This window comes from Vigna unguiculata, chromosome 5 (genome assembly GCF_037176805.1).
Source record: "Vigna unguiculata cultivar grain cowpea cultivar isolate G323 ecotype 2 chromosome 5, ASM3717680v1, whole genome shotgun sequence".
Taxonomy (NCBI): domain Eukaryota; kingdom Viridiplantae; phylum Streptophyta; class Magnoliopsida; order Fabales; family Fabaceae; genus Vigna; species Vigna unguiculata.
The window spans coordinates 37,967,817-37,987,849 of record NC_140796.1 but is presented as its reverse complement, the minus strand read 5'-3'; the positions used below and the strand labels follow the sequence as shown (position 1 = coordinate 37,987,849).

The following is a 20,033-nucleotide window of genomic DNA, read 5'->3' as shown; positions in this document are numbered from 1 at the left end:
CTATTGGTATCAATTTTGTTGTGTGATGATGGATTCTTATAGGCTCTTTGATCTTCAAGAATTAGGGAGGAAATCTTTGGAAATGGTAAAAGGCCAATTGCATGCCTCACAACAATAATTTCAACTTTCAAGATGACCAAGAAAGCCATTAAAGATGATGACACGAAAGATGAATTTGTTGAGACAATTGTTTCATTGCTAGAACGATTTTCTAAGTTAGAAGGAACCCTTCAAACTCAAAGAAGTTGTTTGATTGTTGAGTTAGGAAATTCAGTCAGGCTTAATAGTCCTAGATTTGTTCAGACAATAATTTAGATTACTTGCTTACAAGATGAAGTTCAAAATCTTTACAAAAGTTATGTTAATTTTGACATTGCCTTTTGAGCTAAAGGTTGGGTTGCAACTTTGGTTAGACAATTTGAACATTTTGTAAATGCAAAGGCCATGAACATACCCTATGTGAGCATTTGTGTGTTATCAAAGGGTGGAGGATGAAGAAAAACAATGTGGTTGGCTAAAAGAGTTATGTTGAGCTTTTGTACTATTGCTGGTATGGTAAATGCTTGGACAATATTAATAATTACCATTGAAAACGTAAAGGTCTTAACTAGAAAAAAATGTGAATGATTCAGAAAACATCCTTATATTATGCTTAGAGCTTCAACTCTCTTGTGGTTCTCAATTCCTTCAAGGACCATTTTTTATTTATTTTCTTTTCGATATGAAAACTCAAGAAATTAGTGGAACATTCTCTTTACCAAGGGAGAAGTGGATGAATTGGCACTCATTGCCATTGGTCATGATACTAACAACTGAGTCTAATTTCTTTGATTTCATTTTTAGAGTTAGATAGAAAATAATACATGGACTTGAGGTCAAGTCCTCTATGATGAAGGGAAAATTTGAAATAACTTCTTTTACAATAATCAGGATTTTAACAAAAAACTGACATGTTGTAACCCTTGAATAAAGGATGAGAAATTTTTATAAAAACACCTTCAGGGTAACATGAAGGGAAGCAATTAAAATATATTCATTTGTAGTAATTATGTAAGTACCTACGTGTGTGAGTTCAATCGTAGTGAGTTTTGGAGAGAGTTTGTATTTCGATACCAGAAGTTGTGAAGTAGTAATTAAAGAATATTAAAGATTATGACATAGATAAATTTTCAACACTTTTAAAAGGTAAATTTTTTCTTGCTTCACTACGTTGCTTGCTTCGTGCCAAATGAAATTAAAAAACTGAAACAAATATTGAATGAATAGAAAAGTGGAGTCCATGGTTAGTGAAAACGTGAGATGCATGAATATGGTAAATATTGCATGAATATAATATCATGTATGGTTCATGTAATATTTTATTAGTTTTTAAGGAAAAAATTATGCTTTTTACGTTGCAAATTTTTACGTTCCAGTCAATAAAACCATGTATTATTTTATTAGTTTTTGAAAAATTTTAGTTCCATGTTCCTTACAATGTGGTTTTTTCACGTACAAAGTGCTTTCCATGACATTTCACCACCAATCCAATTTTTATTGTTATTTCTTTGTCTTTGTTTTCTGAAAATTCATGAAAATATTTTAAGAAAAAATTTGTAGTTTTTTAATTGTTTTGTCTCACCTTTTGGCTAGAAAAAGATGTGATTTTTAATTCTCTCAATTGTAGGATTTTCTAATTATACTTATCCTCACTTCATCTCAATTGTGGCCAACATCAATATCAATTCAAGAAACCTTTACTCCTATTCCTATGGATGATCAACAAGAATAAGAACAATTTGAAGAACCAAATGTGGGTGAATCAAATATGAAGGAGCAAAATGATATTCCTATTAATTCAACTCCAAGGCAAACATAAAGCTCAACTCCAACTATGAATTCAAGAAAGTTAATTTTAGATGTTTGGAATCATTTTAAGAGAAAAAAAGTATATGGAAATTGGAGAGTTATGTGCAATTATTGTGAGAAAAAGCTTTTGGGTGATGAAAGGCAAGGTACATCACATTTGTAAAATCATTTCAAGACTTGTAAGTTTCGAACAACACAAGACATCAAACAAGCATTTTTAAAAACTCGGAAAGTAGAGAATGAAATTGTGGTTGTTTGGAATTATGTGTTTAATCAACAAACAACTAGGCATGCACTCCGAAAGATGATAATCCTAGATGAGTATCCAATGTCAATGGTTGATCACATTGGTTTTAAAGAGTTTTGTGTTGCTCTAACACTTTTATTCGAGGTGGTTTCTCGGAACTCTATAAAAAATTTATTTTATGAATGAGTATAATGAAGAAAAAGAGAAAATGAAGTTACTACTGTCAAGGATTCAAAGTCGAGTTGCAATTACAACTGACATGTGGACTGCTAGTAATCAAAATAGAGGATACATGACTATAACAACTCACTTTATTGATGATTTGTGGAGGCTACAAAGTAGACTTGTGAGCTAATAACACTATAATACTAATTTTACATTAACTTTACTTTCTTGACTACATTATTAAAATTTGGTCTTTCAAATTAGGTTTATGTATGTGCCTGCTCCTCATACTAGTCAAGTTCTTGCTGAAGTGTTGGTTCAATGTTTAATGGATTGGAATCTAGATAGAAAGGTTTCTACTATGAATGTTGATAATTGCACTACAAATGATGCTATGATTGAATGCATTTTAGATAAGATTTCACCTAGGTCTCTTATTTTAGGTGGCCAATTGTTTCACATGCGATGTTGTGCACATATATTGAATTTAATTATGAAGGATAGTTTGTCCGTAATTGGTAATGCCATTGAAAAGGTTAGAGAAAGTGCTAATTATTGGACAACAACACCTAAAAGAGAAGAGAAATTTATAGAGACATGTGCACAACTAGGTGGAAAGTCTACATTTTTAATGCGTTAGTAGCCATAAAGTACAAAGATGTATTTGATCGACTATCACAACGAGAGACTCAATATAAAGCTTTGCCTAGTGCATATGATTGGCAAATGGCAAGTGAAATTTGTCAAAAGTTGGAAATTTTTTATGATGTAACACTTTTGTTCTCTAGTACTTCATATCCAACTACTAATATTTTCTTTCCAAAGGTATGCCAAATTAAGTTGGCTTTAATGGAATGGCTTGACTTTCCAGATTCTATTATTCATCAAATGACTACATCCATGGTTTTAAAATTTAACAAGTATTGGGGTGTGATTAGTGGGGTGATGGCTATAGGTATATTGTTAGACCCAAGGTATAAAATTGATTTGTTGGATTATTGTTTCCCTAAGATATGTGGAGAGGAATCTAATTGTGAAATTGAAAAAGTGAAGGCTCTTTGTAAGGACTTGGTAAGAGAGTATGAAATGAACATGAAAAGTAAGAAGTTAGTTTCTTCATGAGGGAAGAAAAGATTCTTGGAGGAGAGATTTTGCAAAATATCAAATTGCAAAGAAATTTGAACCATTAAATTATAAGTTAGAACTTGATTACTACTTGGAGGAACCAACACTGCCTGATTCAAATGAAGAATTTGACATCTTAGTTTGGTGGAAGGCTAATGGGTTAAAATATCTAATCTTGCAAATGATTGCAAGAGATTTTCTAGCCATCCATATCTCAACTATTACTTTTGAGTCTTCTTTTAGTATTGGTGGTCGATTTCTCACTTCACATCGTAGTAGATTACACCCATACACTTTAGAGGCATTGATGTGTGTTCAAGATTGGTTATGGACTCACATAGAAGGTAATTAAATTAACATTTCAAATTACATATTTATGTATATTCATATTAATTGTTACAATGAATGAATTGATTTCCCTTTTCAGGTTCTTCAAAATTGAAAGTGGACAAGATGAAACTTAATACAATATTAAAGGAGATAATTGATGTTGATGTTAGTACTTTTTTTTAATATTTCATTCTAATTTTACTAACAGTGTCACTGTCAGGGATATATTGATGAATTTTTTTGTGTATTATTTGTTTCAGGAGGAATTAAGTGGTCAAGATGAAGATAATGAGGATAAATCTTAGAGTGTTATTTTTATAAGAATTGTTTTATAAATTACTTATATTTGAATTTGGATGTAGGTTTTAAGTACTATCAGTTGGGATTTATGTTTTAAATATATTTAGTTGTCCCGAGCGTCCTATTTGGATGTATGTTTTAAGTACTATTTGATTTTTTTCATTCCTTTTGCAATTTTATTTAGATTTCATTTAAAAATTAATAAATTTTTTTTAAAATATTCGCGCAGGTTTAAAAAAATTTGCGGTTTTTTTTACGCATGTATTCGACAGGTAGCGAGGCGGGTTTCAGGTAGGGTTTTTTTTGCGGGTCGAGTTGCAACTCGACCCGATCCGTTGTCATCCCTAATCTAAAGTTTTCAATTTATAATATTATATTAATTATCTTTTTCCTAATTTGTGTTAAGAATAGTTGTGTAATTTATTTAAATTAGCCTTTACGAAACCTTTTAACTTTTTAGAAATATCTTTTACATACGGTTAGAAAATATTAAATATTAGATGTTTTATTACATTTTACTTTAAATAAAAGAAAATAACAAGCTCATTCATATAACATATTTGTTATATCTCTTATATTTTAAGAAATCTAAAAATTCCTATAATTGTATCAAGACTCATCATTCTTAGAGGACTTATAGAATGGAACTTGAAGAAAATTTCTTATAAGTCATTAGTTCACTCTTTGATGATGAAATTTATGACACATGGGGTATAAGAATGCAAACTTATCTATAAGGCTAGATTTATGGAAAATTGTGGAGTTGATTCGTTGCTTAAAAACCTCATTATGACCCAAAAGAGAAAGAAGGCAAAGATAAAGTCATGTTAGTTTATTGGTGTTTCATAAATGATCCTCACCTTAATCATGACCCTAAAGTCATCCAAAAGAAAATTGGGATTATTTGAAAGGACAATGTACCATAGTGGCCAGATTGGCCGATATGTACCACAATGGCCGAGTTAGCCACTATATCATAAGTACTCAAATGGTCTGCCATGTTAGGAAAGTCGTCAATCCTAAATGTCACTAACATGAAAATAGCCGCTAAGCCTAATGGAATACCACACGGTCCACAGTTGAACATATAACGGTAAAAATAATGAATCAATTAAGCCTACGTCACGGCCAAGTTCACTAACTATACAACCTCCTCAAACGCCTATCATAACTGGTCATGTCGCATACTCTAACTTAGAATAAATCAATTAAACCATTGTGAAAAAGTGTTGGACTTGAAACCTAGGCCCAACCAAGCCCACATAAGCTCAATAAAGGACTAGACCACCAAAGAGACAATCAAGGCCCAACCCATGGTCTAAATCAAGGAAAATAAGATTAGTCTTCTATAAATAAGAGTGGACTCTAACGATTAAAGATACGCATTTCATTAGTGCATAATCTAATATTTGACTTTGAGAGCTTTTGCTGACTTGATCGTTGGAGTCCTTTTTGTAGGTAGCTCCCAAACGCTCCATCAAGTGTAGAGTGGCCAAAGACATGACGAATAGAATCGAAGAATATCCATCCGAGAAGTTCAAAGGTTGTGGTAAGATAAAGTTTGAATCTCATAATGATCTACTATTGTCCGTGCAGGAACAAACAATATGAATGGAACAAGAAGATTTGAGGCATGAAAGTGCAAATATAAAAGAATGATCAAAATTAAAAGAAGACGAATATCTCTCGAAGAAGTTTGATATCCAAGATGAGAAAATAGATGAAAAATCACAGCCTATCATCCATCAAAGGCGTAATGTTACTAATGTGAAATCCAGAATTGATAAAGAAAATAAACTTAATGTAAGAAGATATATAATGAAAAATCTTAAATTGAATAAAGATGTGATCTTAAGGGAAAAAAAAAGACATGACATGACTTATAAGTAAAAGAGAAAGTGAAAATCATGTCAAGAAAGAAAGATAATCAAATTTCAAACTTCAAATTCAAATAAAATAAGTAAAAATGTTAAAATATTTGCTCTATATTTTTTTTATTTAAATTATTTTTAAAAAATATTTTTATCTTTTAAAATATTTTTTATATTAAAAACATATTTATTTATTATTTAGATTTTAAAAAATCAAAATCAAAATTGAAATATTATAAATATTTAATATTTTATCATATTTTACTCTACATATAAAATATAAAATATACAAATAAAATAAAATAATAAATTTATCCGTATAACATATATCTTATATTTTTAAAATCCGAAAATCTTAATAATTTTCTCTCACATAAATTATCCCAAGAATTTTGAGCGCAGTGTGTGTAACGTCCCATTTAATTGATAAACCAAAATTAAAAGGAAATGTCACATCGAATAACATATAAATGCAGTCCTGGAGTACAAATACCACTTCGTACAGTAACTAGGACACACCACGATGCCAAAAGAAAACATAAAGGAATAACGACAAAGTTTTCAAAAGGAAGCCCAAAGGCCAGACAATACATGGGCCTTTGTCCTAAAAGAATAGCCCAATTAACACGAGAAGCCTAGCCCAAGCGGACTATGCAGCGGAATCACCTCCCTGTTGACCACGGGTGTTCCTCGCATCTGCTCACATCAACAAGTTGATGATCATTGCAAAAGAGAGAACCACACATACAAAACACACAATAAACAACAGAAGGGTAAGCTAGAGCCAAACATGATTATAACAAGTAATCAGGCATACTTTCACAATCAACTACGCGTACATCATCCAAGCATGTTATGAACTTTCAATCCATACACTACGACTCGACTCGACTCATCCGGATACATATAATTTGGTCGGATTCAGCGGATGCTTGCACTTGTGGTGGATACCTCTGCTCACCCCCGAGCTATGTGTTACAAGTGTTACAATGAATCAATTCTCTCACACACAAGGTTAGCCCTTAATGAGTTTCAGGCCTCTTGCTACTCTCACCACAAGAGTCAGTCCGCTCTAAGTGAGACTAACTGACTCCTTAGAGTGTCAGGATGCAATCCTTACCTTGAATCCTTACCAAGTTATATAGATGGGGCACCGTCATGGACACCCACTAACAGGGGCCATGGAATTACGTCCCGACCACTGAAGCACGACCCTGAAATCCTACCTAGAGATTTCCAAGGAATTACGCACTGACACGGACCAAGCATACTAGACTAATCAAGAAATATTTATCACACATATACATATACATCACATACTAGCTCTTTATAATTCACCTCTTTCATTTTTTTCCCAGTGGTTCCATACCCATCCATTACTCTCAAACCATAGTTGTGGAATTCCATCTCATGCCAATACCATGCCACTTTAACACCAACCATCTCATTTGTTTCACATGCCAAGATCATACAATCATATAAATCCAATTTGTAACCACAACTTATATCACGCATTTCATTTCGCAGGCCTCATGCATTATATAGGGTACATCATAAGTCAAACATTTCATTTAGCCAAGCGAAGGAAACAACACAACTCACAACATATCTCGCTCAAGCTAGGAGCCCTCGCTCAGGCGAGAGGAGTGCCCTCGCTTAGGCGGTGGACCCTCGCTTAGGCGAGATTGCGACAGGGGCATGGGGAGGCTTTCATATGGCTCGCTTAGGAGAGTCCTCCTCGCTTGAGCAAGACAACCCCTCGCCTGGGCTAAAACAGGAGCAACATGCCCAGAGCACTCACGTGTCCTCGCTTGGCGAGCGTCTCTCGCGTGAGCGAGATAGTGCCTCGCTCAAAACAAGAGCTTCCGCTTAAGTGAGAGCTCGAGTGCAACTCTGATCTGTTCCTACAAGTCTCGCCTAGGCGAGACAGGCTCGCTTGGGCGAGTGTGTCGAACCTTGCCACTATTTCTCCCTGCCACAGTCATATTTCATACCCAAACAATAATGCCAACCATCTCATACATCCACAACAACATACAACTCAATCAATCACGAAACAAACGCAAAACAACAGTAATCACACCAACAAACAGGAGGGTTCTAGCTTCCCTTACCTTGAAATAAGCTAGCACAAAACTCCTAAACCAAAACTAGCGAGCACAACAGCTCCGAGGTTAGCACAGAGAACTGGAGATTCGCAGAACGGAGGTGAAACTGGATCAATAAGGAAAAGCTTCAGTTTGAAACCAAGACAGTAGAACTAGAATAAGGGAAAACAATTGGAAGGTTAAGTTACTCGAGTCGATGGAGTCCTTCTAGCTCAACGTAAGAGGGGATGCGAAACCCTAACAGAGGTTTGCGGCTGCTCTATAGAGAAAGGGAGAACTGTTTATGCAAAGTGAATGGGACGAAAGCGTTAGGGCAGACTTAGGGTCTGTTTTCCCTTTGGGCCAGTCCTTATGCCCAATAGTTTGGGGCAACCTTTTTAATTTAGGACAGAAAAAAAAAGAAAGAAAAATAAGGAATTTAATGGGCTTACGATGTGTCCATTAATTGTTTCTCTTTGCTTTTCATCAATCAATGTTAAAAGGGTATATTTATTGAGAGAATAAGACTATTTCGGTAAATTACATAAAAAATATATATGTATAATATTTCGTCCTCATTTACAAGGAAAAAAAATCTAACTTCACATAAAGAAATCACCTAGTTATATAAATTTTTACTAATCTTTGTTATTCTCGTAAAAAAAAAGTAATTATAATGTATAACCAAACTTCAAATTTTAAAATTGCTTATTTTAGAAAAATATTATTAAATGATGTAAATAACTTATTCAATTCATATTTATTATTATTCTCAATATATGTGTAAAAACTTTAAATCTGAAATTCTGAGACCTAGGAATATGTTTTAGGAATCTGCAACAATTTATGATTGGATGACAATGAGAAAAAACACTTGATACAGTTGGTCTGTTTCAATTAATCCAATTTTTATTGTCTGGCATAAATTATGGAGAAAATTTGTCTTCATAGTTTGAATAACAAGAGGCCTTATTGTGGTACGTGAGGTATTGAGAAAAGCAGTTATGAGGGTGACAGTAAATAGTTGAGGTAGTTGTCTGTTGCTTTTACTTATGTCTACTCTTCCATTTATAGCAGCGATGAACGTTGTATGATTAAATGTGCCACCAACTGCACTATGTTATCTTACCTACACCCTCAACTCCTCCTCTTTATGCTTTTCTTCTCATTATTTTCCCTTTCAATGTTATGCTAAAATCACCTTGTACTATGGCCACACTCAACTCTCTTAAGCTTTGTGCTTGTGTTGTTGCATTGATGATGGTGGGTGTGTTGTTTATCTCTGCTGAATCAACACTTCTGGTTTATTTCAAGCGTGTTCCTCCACCTCGGTCTAGGTCTCCCAATGCAGTTTTTCAGTATCTAGTTGAGGGGTTGGATGGTTCCAATGCATGCAAGAGAAAAACTTGTTCATTTTTATATTCCTTTGTAAATTTACCTCGGGGTGAATGGTTTGCATGGACATTGTCGCAACCGAAATCGCAACGAGACAGCGAACCAAAAATAAAATTTGTAAAAGCAGATATTGAAGTCATCACCATAGTTATTATAGGAAATTATGGAAAACCATAAAAAAAAAACAAGGTCTGCGAAAAATCAGATTTTGGGTCCGGGAGTCGGTTATGCGTGGGGAAGGTATTAGCACCCCACAACGTCCGTCCTAAGACGGTACCTTTAATTAAATGTGCAAAAGTTATGCGATTTTTTCAAAATTTTTAATTTTCCCCAAAAATATTAATAAAAGAATGTACAAAAAACAACAAAACTATTTTTTTTTATTTTTTGGCCCAACGAGGATTAATCATCGCTCCTAGGTATCTCCATGTGAATGGAGAATCCGAGTAACGTAGTTCTTTTTGAAAAATCTATTTGGAAAATTATTTGAAAATGATTTAATTTGTTTTATAATTTTGAAAATCTTTTTATTTAAATTTTAGTATTATTTTAAAATTTGTGTCACGCGAGGCGAGCGGCCGGACAGACACTTCAAATAAATTATTTTTTGGCTTAAATATACATTCGATCCCTATTTTTGTTGATTTTATTCAATTTGGTCCCTATTTTTGTTTATGTTCAATTAGGTCCTCATTTTCATCATATTGTGGTCAATTTGGTCCTTTTCACTAACAGTGTTTAAATAGTTAACGTTTTTGAACAGTACATGCCACATGTCAGCTCCTTGTTTTTTAAATTTTTTTTTAAATTTTTTTAAATTTTTTTTAAATTTTTTTTCATTTCAAAAAAAGTGTCCACATGTCAAGTCTCAATTGTGCCATGTGTCAAATGCTAGTGCCACATGTCAGCTTGTAGTTGTATTATTTATTTTTGTTCAATTTAGTCCCGATATTCGTTATTTTTGTTCAATTCAGTCCCTATATTCGTTATTTTTGTTTAATTTAGTCCCAAATTTTATTAAAATAAAACTATTTAATTTTTAAAATTGACATTATTATTAGTTATTTTTTAAATTTAATTATAAATTATAATATTTAATTATTAATTGAATATAATTCTTAGATTCAATTGTTAAATAGAATATAATTATTTAAATATTATTACAATATAATTATTAAAATTTTAAAAATATATATTAACATTTGTAAAATTCACATTTAAATTTAACATATTTAATATTTTTATTGCATTTTAGATATTAAAATCTAAAATATTTTATATGTAAATGTTAATTTTACAAATATTAGTTTATTTTTCTAAAATATTTTGAATATTTAAAATATTTTTATATATCAATTTTGAAAATATTTAGCAATTAAATATAAGAATTTATTCAATATATAATTAAATTTAATAATTTATAATTGAATTTAAAAAATAATAAATTCAAAGGTCAATTTTAGAAAAGATATTAATATAATTTTTATAAAAAATATTAAATTTAGTATCAATTTGAAAGGGACAACATTGATTTATTTTAACAAAAATTGGGACTACATTGAACAAAAATAACAAATATAGAGACTAAATTGAACAAAAAAAATAATACTACCACAAACTGACACGTGGCACTAGCATTGACACATGGCACAATTGTGACTTGACACATGGACCATTTTTTGAAATTAAAAAATTTGAAAAAAATTTAAAAAAATTAAAAAATTAAAAAAAAAATTAAGAAAAAAATTTAAAAAAATCAAAAAAAATCAAAAAACCCAGGAGCTGACACGTGGTATGTACTGTTCAAAAACGTTAACTATTTAAACACCGTTAGTGAAAAGGACCAAATTGACCACAATTTCACAAAAATGAAGACCTAATTGAACATAAAACGAAAATAGGGATCAAATTGAATAAAATCAACAAAAATAGGGACCAAATGTATATTTAAGCCTTATTTTTTTTTTCTAATCTTTTATTTTTTATTTTTTTAATCATTTATTAATTTTTAATATTTTTTTAAAGTTATTTTAGAGTAGTTGTGAATGTCATTGCGACATGAGCAACCAAATAAATATAAAAAAGTAAACAAAGAAAGTTATATTTTATTTTTAGATCATCTGTATATATTTTTAGAAAAAGAAAAAGTCTAAATTGAATGTCGTGCGACGCGAGCCGCCGAGCAGACAATAAAGAAAGGGGAAAAAATATTTTTTATGATAAAAAAAGAATGAAAATTGAAAAAAACTAAATCAAAAGCTAAAAGAATTGAGAGTGACGTACCTTAAAAAAAAATTCAATATCTCCTCACCTTTTCTCTTTTCTTTTTTGTTTTTGCTTCCTTTTCTAATTTGTGTTTGTTTTTCCAATAGAGATAAAGATGATATGTGTCTATATGGGTGATAATGAGAGGAAGAGAGAATGTAAAGAATGTTTTTTTTTTCTACCTCCTTCAATATTTTTTTTTAAGAGAGATCAGAAAAGAGGTGTGTATGTGGGAGTGGTGATGGAAAAGAATTAGAGAAATGTAGAGAATTTTTTCCGGTCTTGACAGAGTGCATATTTATACTCACACATTGCAATATCAATGTAATCTCAGCCTTAATTATAATGAACAATATAAGAAATTGGTCATGATAGCAGCAAATTATGGGATCAAGTCGCAGCAAATCAGAGCACAAAATTAATCATCATCAGTACCAACTCAGAGCACAAAATCAATCCCAATTAATAATATTGATTCTTACCATTTGAAGAGATATTGCTTCTAATTATTATTATATAACTAATTTCTTTAATCAGGAACAAAGATAGACAATATTTGAGTTATTGAGCTCATGAGAAGGTATGTGATAATTAAAAACAAATTGGGTTCTTCCTTCTTTTTTCCCTTTTTTTTCTTTTTTCCATCTCTTTTTTTTCTCTTTTTTTCTAAAATTAAAGTTTGAAAATCTTTTGAAAACAATTATTTCACCTTTTACCCTTAACTAAAAACATTTTTTATTTTTTATTTCTTTTTTATATTTTTATTTTTTTGAAAATAAATTTATTCACCCGGACGAAATTGGGTATTGACAGCTGCCCCTCTTTACTTAGATTTTACTAGATAATATGAAATTTTGACTTCCATATTATCGTAATAAAAGATAAGTAAAGATAAAAACACTAATTTCGTTCGGGTTTCAAAAGAAGACAAATTTGAAGACAAACTTGACCATACCAAGTAGAGGGTCTCGATTTGACACACTAATTCTTTTTGTTTTTTTTTTGTTTATTGAAAAAACCAAATTAGACCAATCCCGAGGAGAGGATCTAGATCCAAAGGATTCGGCGACCATTATCATGCAGAGGATTCCGATCCAAAATTTTTCTTTTTTTGACTTTTTTAGAAAAGATTAGACCATTACCGTGTAGAGGGTCTGTATCCAAAAGATTTAGTGACCATTACCATGTAGAGGGTCTATATCCAAAAGATTTAGTGACCATTACCGTGTAGAGGGTCCCGATGTGACACAGAAATCAATGACCATTGCCTTGCAGAGGGTCTCGATGTAAAGAGATCAATGACCATTGCCTTGCAGAGGGCCTCGGTGTGGCATAAGAAATCAATGACTATTGCCTCGCAGAGGGCCTTGTTGTAAAGAGATCGATGACCATTGCCTCGCAGAGGGCCTCGATGTGACATAAGAAATCAATGGCCATTGCTTTGCAGAGGGTCTTGATGTAAAGATATTGATGACCATTGCCTCGCAGAGGGCCTTGATGTAAAGGAATCGATGACCATTGCTTCGCAGAGGGCCTCGATGTAAAGAAAGGAAATCAATAACCATTGCCTCGTAGATGGTCTTGATGTAAACATAAGGAAATCAATGACCATTGCCTTGTAGAGGGTCCTGATATATATAAAAGGAGAACCTGAATTTTACTTGGGAATTGTCGACAAACACTGCGTGAATGCCTAACATTGGTGAGACTTACACAACAAAATATCATTGTTTACTTTTTTTTTAAATGATTTTCAATCATTTTGTGGAGTATGAGGGATGATATGATGTGATGATGCATGACATGTTATGATTTTCTTTTTGAAACTATATGATATGCTTACATGGATGCGTGAATGCATGAGTGGAATTTGCTTTTTTCATTTTTCCTTTATTTTAATTTGAGAACAAAGAAAACTAGGCTTAGAGGCTAGAAAAAAACTATGAGGCCAGACAAAACTGGATTTAGGGGTCAATGTGGAAACTGGGCTTGGGGGCCAGTGTGGAAACTGGGGTTGAGGTTAGTGTGAAATCTGGACTTAGGAACTAGTGTGGGAATTGGACTTGGGGGCCAATGGAAATTGGGCTTAGGGTATATTGGTCATTGATACGAATGAAAATGACCAAAATTTGAGAAACATAATAGAAACTAAATTGTGTGTGTGCTTTTTTTTTAATTTTCTTCCTTCTAAAACTCAAGGATTCAATAACCATTCATATGAGTGAAGAGGGTTTTGATTAGAAAGGTGGAAACTATTTTATTCAAAAAGATGAATGACTCATGTATGCATGACTTGGTATGATGTATGAATTACCTAATGTATGAATTTTCTTTTGCATTTTTTTAAAAAACAAATTCGTATTGTTCCCCATTTCATTGTTATTTCGAATTCATGGAATTATTCTACTTTGATATTTTTTACTTTTTCAAATCATTTCTTTGGTCTAATTAGTTTACTAACGAACACTTTTTTAATCATTTCTTTTGAAACACTATTTGAATGACATGCACGAAATTGCCAAGGGCTTGAAAAGGTTTGGATGAGGTGATGGAGATTAACTAGGGAGTTGCCCCAATTTGAATTGGTCTCGGGGCACAAAAGGTGTTTGGGCTTTCCCAGTTATTGATGGTATGAAGGAAATTATGGGGACTCCAATATTTGCCCATTGATTGAGAGTCTGGGACGGTCTTAGGGTGCAAAAGCGGATTTGACTTTTCCCAAATGAGGAGATTAAAAAAGGATGAGGTCTTCACAAGTTGCCCCTGATGTGATCACAATCTTTGATGTAAATAAATGCCCCAATTCATAATGAATTATGAGAATATATGAATTACAAGCAAAGTGACTGCCCAGTTTGGATTTGAGATTGATAAAGATGGATTATTTTAAGGTTGGTCAAGGTTTAGGCTTAGAGCAGGTTATTGTTGGAGCAAAGATGGAGTTTCATGAAGAATGAATTGAAAGAAGACAACCCAATTTTAACTAGATTGCTTGATTGCCCAAACTGATTGTAACATCCCGTCAGGATATTACGAATTTTAATAAAATAAAGAAAAATAAATAACACGTCGCATTTAATAATACCTCATTTCCCAAAATGCGAAAAATTTAAACTTTATTAAATAAATAAAAAGTACACAAATCCATAATTCTCAAACCCAAAATGTTATAAAACAAACACCCGTATGGGTTTACAACTCATTTCAAAAACAATAAAAATAAAAATAAAAGATTCCCGAGCTATCCCCTCTCCGCAGCTAAGCTCCACCAGAACCATCTGCATCAACATCATCTGCTTACGTGTACCGCGTACACGATCATTGCCAATCACAAGCAGATAGGGTGAGCTTAATAGATAAAGCATATAAAATAGCATACACATATATATATATAGGCAACCCAAATATCCAAATGAATTCCATCCCTTTTTAATTCATACCACCTGGCCACCACCAGGATGTTCGTGTTCTACCTCTTCTAGTGATCACTCCAAGATGACTTGCTGCCAAACCTATCGGCCACAACCGATAGAGCACGTGCGGGAAACCATGCTACGGATCATACACCATAACGCTAGGTGGAGTTCCTAAATACGAACATTGTTCGTAACATCCCAAGACTACCAAACTTGTCAGCTCATCACTGAGGTGGGCAATCCATCTAGACCCATCCGTACTGGCCACAACCAGCACACTCACACCGGCAACACTCGCCAACCCGAGCTCAACTCAAGGGTTCCTCGTGTTCATCCGCCATCTCGAGCTCAACTCGAGAAATGCCACGTGCTTAACCCCTATCTCGAGCTCAACTCAAGGGATATGTTCCGAGCTCAAGTCAAGGAACCCAACAATCCCACCTTTGAAGTATCACCAAAAGCCTTGTAGATCACGCATGCAGAATCCAACAACTCTAGGCTGCAGCAGCAAAATCGCCTGGCATGGGACACGTACCGCCGGGTGCAGCCGCTTCCAGACTGCCTGGCGGGAGACACATACCGCCAGGCGCCTAGTTCCCCTACACATCTGTCGCTGCACATATCGCCTGGCAGAGATAACCCTATCGCCAGGCACCACTCTCTCCCAGCCACCCCTGGATCTGTGTTTATCGCCTAGCAGAACGCTCAATACTGTCGCCACATGTACAATTTGCTATCTGGATTTAAGTTATCGCCTGCACCACTTTACAATTGATTTGATCCCCTTAAAACAAAACCCGCACCTATTCATAGTTTATTCTGACCCCAATCCAAACATTAGTAATTGTTATCTCCAACACATGTGTCTGCCAATTAAAATGTTTCTATACGTTTAACTCTATTAACATTGCATCACTTGTTATTATTATACCATTATCAGTACCAACACACGACTTTCGGAACTTCCAATATGCTTAATCATTGTTGATCTCCAAAATCAAGTAATCCATCTTTCTACAATATTCGTACCAACTTACTACACAACTTTTCATCCTGAAGTTTCCTTTTAAAGAAAAGTGGTTGGTTAATAACAAAATCAATACCTATTAAAAATAAAATCCTGACATTCTTACGCATTTCACTCCCTGGACTTGCACCGTTTTAATTTATAATAAAAGCTTACCCTATACCACGTTCACTAGACTAAATCACCACTCCAAGCATTTTATCATATGCCAAAATCATTCCTTTTCTTTATTTTATATATATATATATATATATATATATATATATATATATATATATATATATATATATATATATATATATATATATATATATATATATATATACTAGTCCTTCTACTCGTGCAACGCACGGGTTTTTTTTATATGTAATAATTGTGGTAATAGCAATGGGTTTTTGGATATTTAATAATCTATATGATGAGAATCTAATGTTTTAAAAAGATGTTGAAGTTTATCAATAGAATAGATCAATTTAGAATGTAATTAAAGTGGTATGTCAAGTTAATATTTGATTTCATTGAATATTATCGTCAACCACCAACAACAAAAATATGACTAATACACTACTTTGTTAATATAAGAATAAAAAAAGAATAAATTACATACCTAGAATGTATCCTTTGGTATTGAAGTTCATAAATTCGTTTTGTACAGAATTTCCTTTTGTACACAATGACTTCTTTGTTCAACTTTTTATGTACCATGATTTTCCTACATGGCAGAAAATAACATAAATCAATTGATATATATTTATAACAGTTTTGAAATGAAAAAAAAAAATTAGAAATGACATACCTATAATTGATTTCTTTTCAAAGAGTTTCAAAAATTTCTTTGTACACAACGTTTTTAGTTGTGTTTGTTACCTTTCCATCTTCATCCAATATAAGTATTTTCAATCCTCTTTTGGTTTTGACTCTAGAAATAGCAACATATAGTTGGCCATATGTGAATACAGGTTGTGGAAGATAAAGGCCAACTCTAGAAAGTGTTTGTCCTTGACTTTTGTTAATCGTCATGGCAAAGCATAAAGATATCGGAAACTGTCTTCTTTGAAATTTGAAAGGCAACCCTGAATCAGATGGCACTAAATCCATTCTTGGTATAAAAATCCTGTCACCAATGTTTTTTCCAGTAATTACAGTTGCACATATTACATTCTTGCCTAAATGGTTGACTTGCAATCTTGTGCCATTGCATAGACCTTTCGCTTAATCAATGTTTCCCAAGAGCATAATTGGAACACCTGTTTTCAACTTCAATTTATGATTTGGTATCCCTGAACATTTGATATCATTTAAAAATTCAGATGTAAACCATTCAAATTGCACTTCATCTTGTTCATCAGATTGACAAGGTGTATCTGAACTTAAATAAGTCACCTCTTCACCACCAATTAAAGACAACATGAAATCATTTACTTGCTCTACAGAATCATTTGTTGGGCACAAAATTGCTCCATCATCAAAATAATTAGGATTCAACATGTTAACCACAAATTGAGGATAGACAAATTCAACCAATGCCAATAAAGGTAAATCTGTGTTTGTAATCAGGATCTGTTCTGGAATTTCAACCATGCACTCACCATTCTCATTTAGATCCATTTTCCCGTCTCCAATCTTCAATATCCAATCAGCAAATTCTTGAATATCATTGGCTGTTTCAGTATTTGATGTAGTACTTAATCTCATGTTCTTGGATAACTTTAGCACTTTACAACAATTCCATAACTCTAAATAGTTGATTGATGATTTTATGATATCAAACCTAGATCCTTTTTTGATAACTGGTAGAATTTGTCTAAAGTCACCTCCCAACACAACTGCTTTGCCACCAAATGGTTTGTCTTTATTGGCATCATCAACATTTTGCATAATATCTCTTAGTGTTCTATCAAATGCCTCAAAGCACATTCTATTCATCATTGGTGCTTCATCCCAGATAATCAAACTGGTTGCCATAAGAAGTTTTGCCCTGAGACTACCTTGTGCTATGTTACAAGTTGATTCATCATTAATTAACAGTGGGATGCAAAAGGTAGAGTGTGCTGTTTTTCCACCAAGAAGTAATAAAGAAGCAATTCCACTTGATGCTACGTTCAAAACAATCATGCCTTTGCTTCTTAGACCAGCCGACAATGTCTTCCACATAAAAGTCTTACATGTACCACCATAGCCATATAAGAAAAAGAATCCTCCCTTCTTTGAAAGAACAGTTGTCATGATATCCTGATATACATGAATTTCTTCATCATTTAGTGCTTTAAACAAACTGTCATGTTCTTTCGCCATGTCTTGTTTATTATATTGTAGCTCATCAACAATAAATCTATTATTGAATGTATGTACATCTGAAAGATCAAGTTGAGGTAATGAAGGATAATCTTTCAAACTTCTACCATTTGACATTAGCATTTCCTCTATTTCCAGCAGACATGGTTTTTGTAATTCAGCATTCTGAATTTGAAGACCTACAATAAGTAAATCATACAATTAAAATATATATGTATAGGAAATTTAAAAAGTATATATAAAATACCTGGTAAGTTCATCTCCTTCCTTTTTTGGTACAAAATTCCATCACATAAGATATTCCAAGTAGAATTCCAAACTATATCTGGTTTAGAAATTGTATTCATCGACAACAAAGTAACAAATAATCTTCTAAGTTGATACCCAGAAGCAAATTCACTTGCTTCTTTGATTGCATCAATATATTCTTTGTCGTCAGCCAATAATCCCAAAACATAGCAAGCTTCTTGGTATGTTTCATAATACTTTCCATCAATTGTCTTAATGCTTTCATAATCAATACAACCTTTTTGAATGGTCAGTAATATCCTCAAATAATAAAGTTCTCCAGACCCAGGAGGAATATAAGTAAGTCTACCAATGTTGTAGCCTTTCTTCCTTGGTTTCCATTCTTTTTCTTTGGCAAACCACACAAATTTGCTTGGAAATTCTGAATAAGTCAATTGTTTTCCTTCCTCATAAACTTTGTTAGCCTCAAACCAAGCTAGAAACATTGTGTTAGCATTTTCGTATCTGTTGAAGACCACATTAATATCATCATCATCTTTAAACAAAGCTGATTGTTAGCCAGGAAGATGGAAGGTCAATCTCTGAACAGGAGGCCATCTGTGATGGATGTCAAAAGCAAATATTCTCCAAGCAGCTTCACATGGTGATAGATACCTACAATCGTAATACCTTTTGATCTCATCAATAATGGTTGATTTTTCAGACTGTGCAGAGTTGTTGCTTATTTTAAGAGTAGCTCTGTCGGGACCTTTGTTCACATATTTGAACAAATATTTTATTGAATTGGTCTTGTTGCAATACTCTGTATTGACGTGTGCTTGATACCTCATTAGAAGTGGTGGATTGTTGTAAGGAATAACACTTCTATTGTCCAGCTTAATTCCATTCTTCTCAACAAATCTACCATTATCAAGTCTTCTATAGCATGGATATCCTTCTTCATCAATTGAAGTCGAAGATGTGAATTTTTTTGGATAAAATTTAGAACATCTTCCTTCCTTCATGCAAAGTGAATTATGTCTTGCAGGTCCGCATGGTCCATGAATCATGTAACTTGAGAAAACTTTTTCCAATTTGGGGTACAAATCAGCATTTGGCAATTCAGTTGATATTACTTTATCAATATCAGTTGAATTCTTCAACTTGCTTTCTCCATCCAACCATAAAAATATATGTGCATGAGGTAAACCTCTTTTTTGGAATTCTACTGTGTACATTCTTGCATATATAAATAAAAAATAAATATAGTTGTCAGAATTAAATTTAATAAAAAATTATATAATGTATATTACTTCATATATAACATACCTGCAGTGTTTTTTCCAAAGAAGTCCTTTTTCTTAAAATCTGTCATCATTTCATCCAACTTCATTTTGAACACTCTACATACAATATCAGGTCTATCCGAAGCTG

General features: G+C 32.9%; 1 pseudogene; it reads left to right on the top strand.

Annotated features, from left to right (window-relative positions):
* The first annotated feature begins 9,161 nt into the window (after positions 1 to 9,161).
* Positions 9,162 to 20,033, top strand: part of LOC146886396 (uncharacterized) — a 35,946-nt pseudogene continuing 25,074 nt past the window's right edge.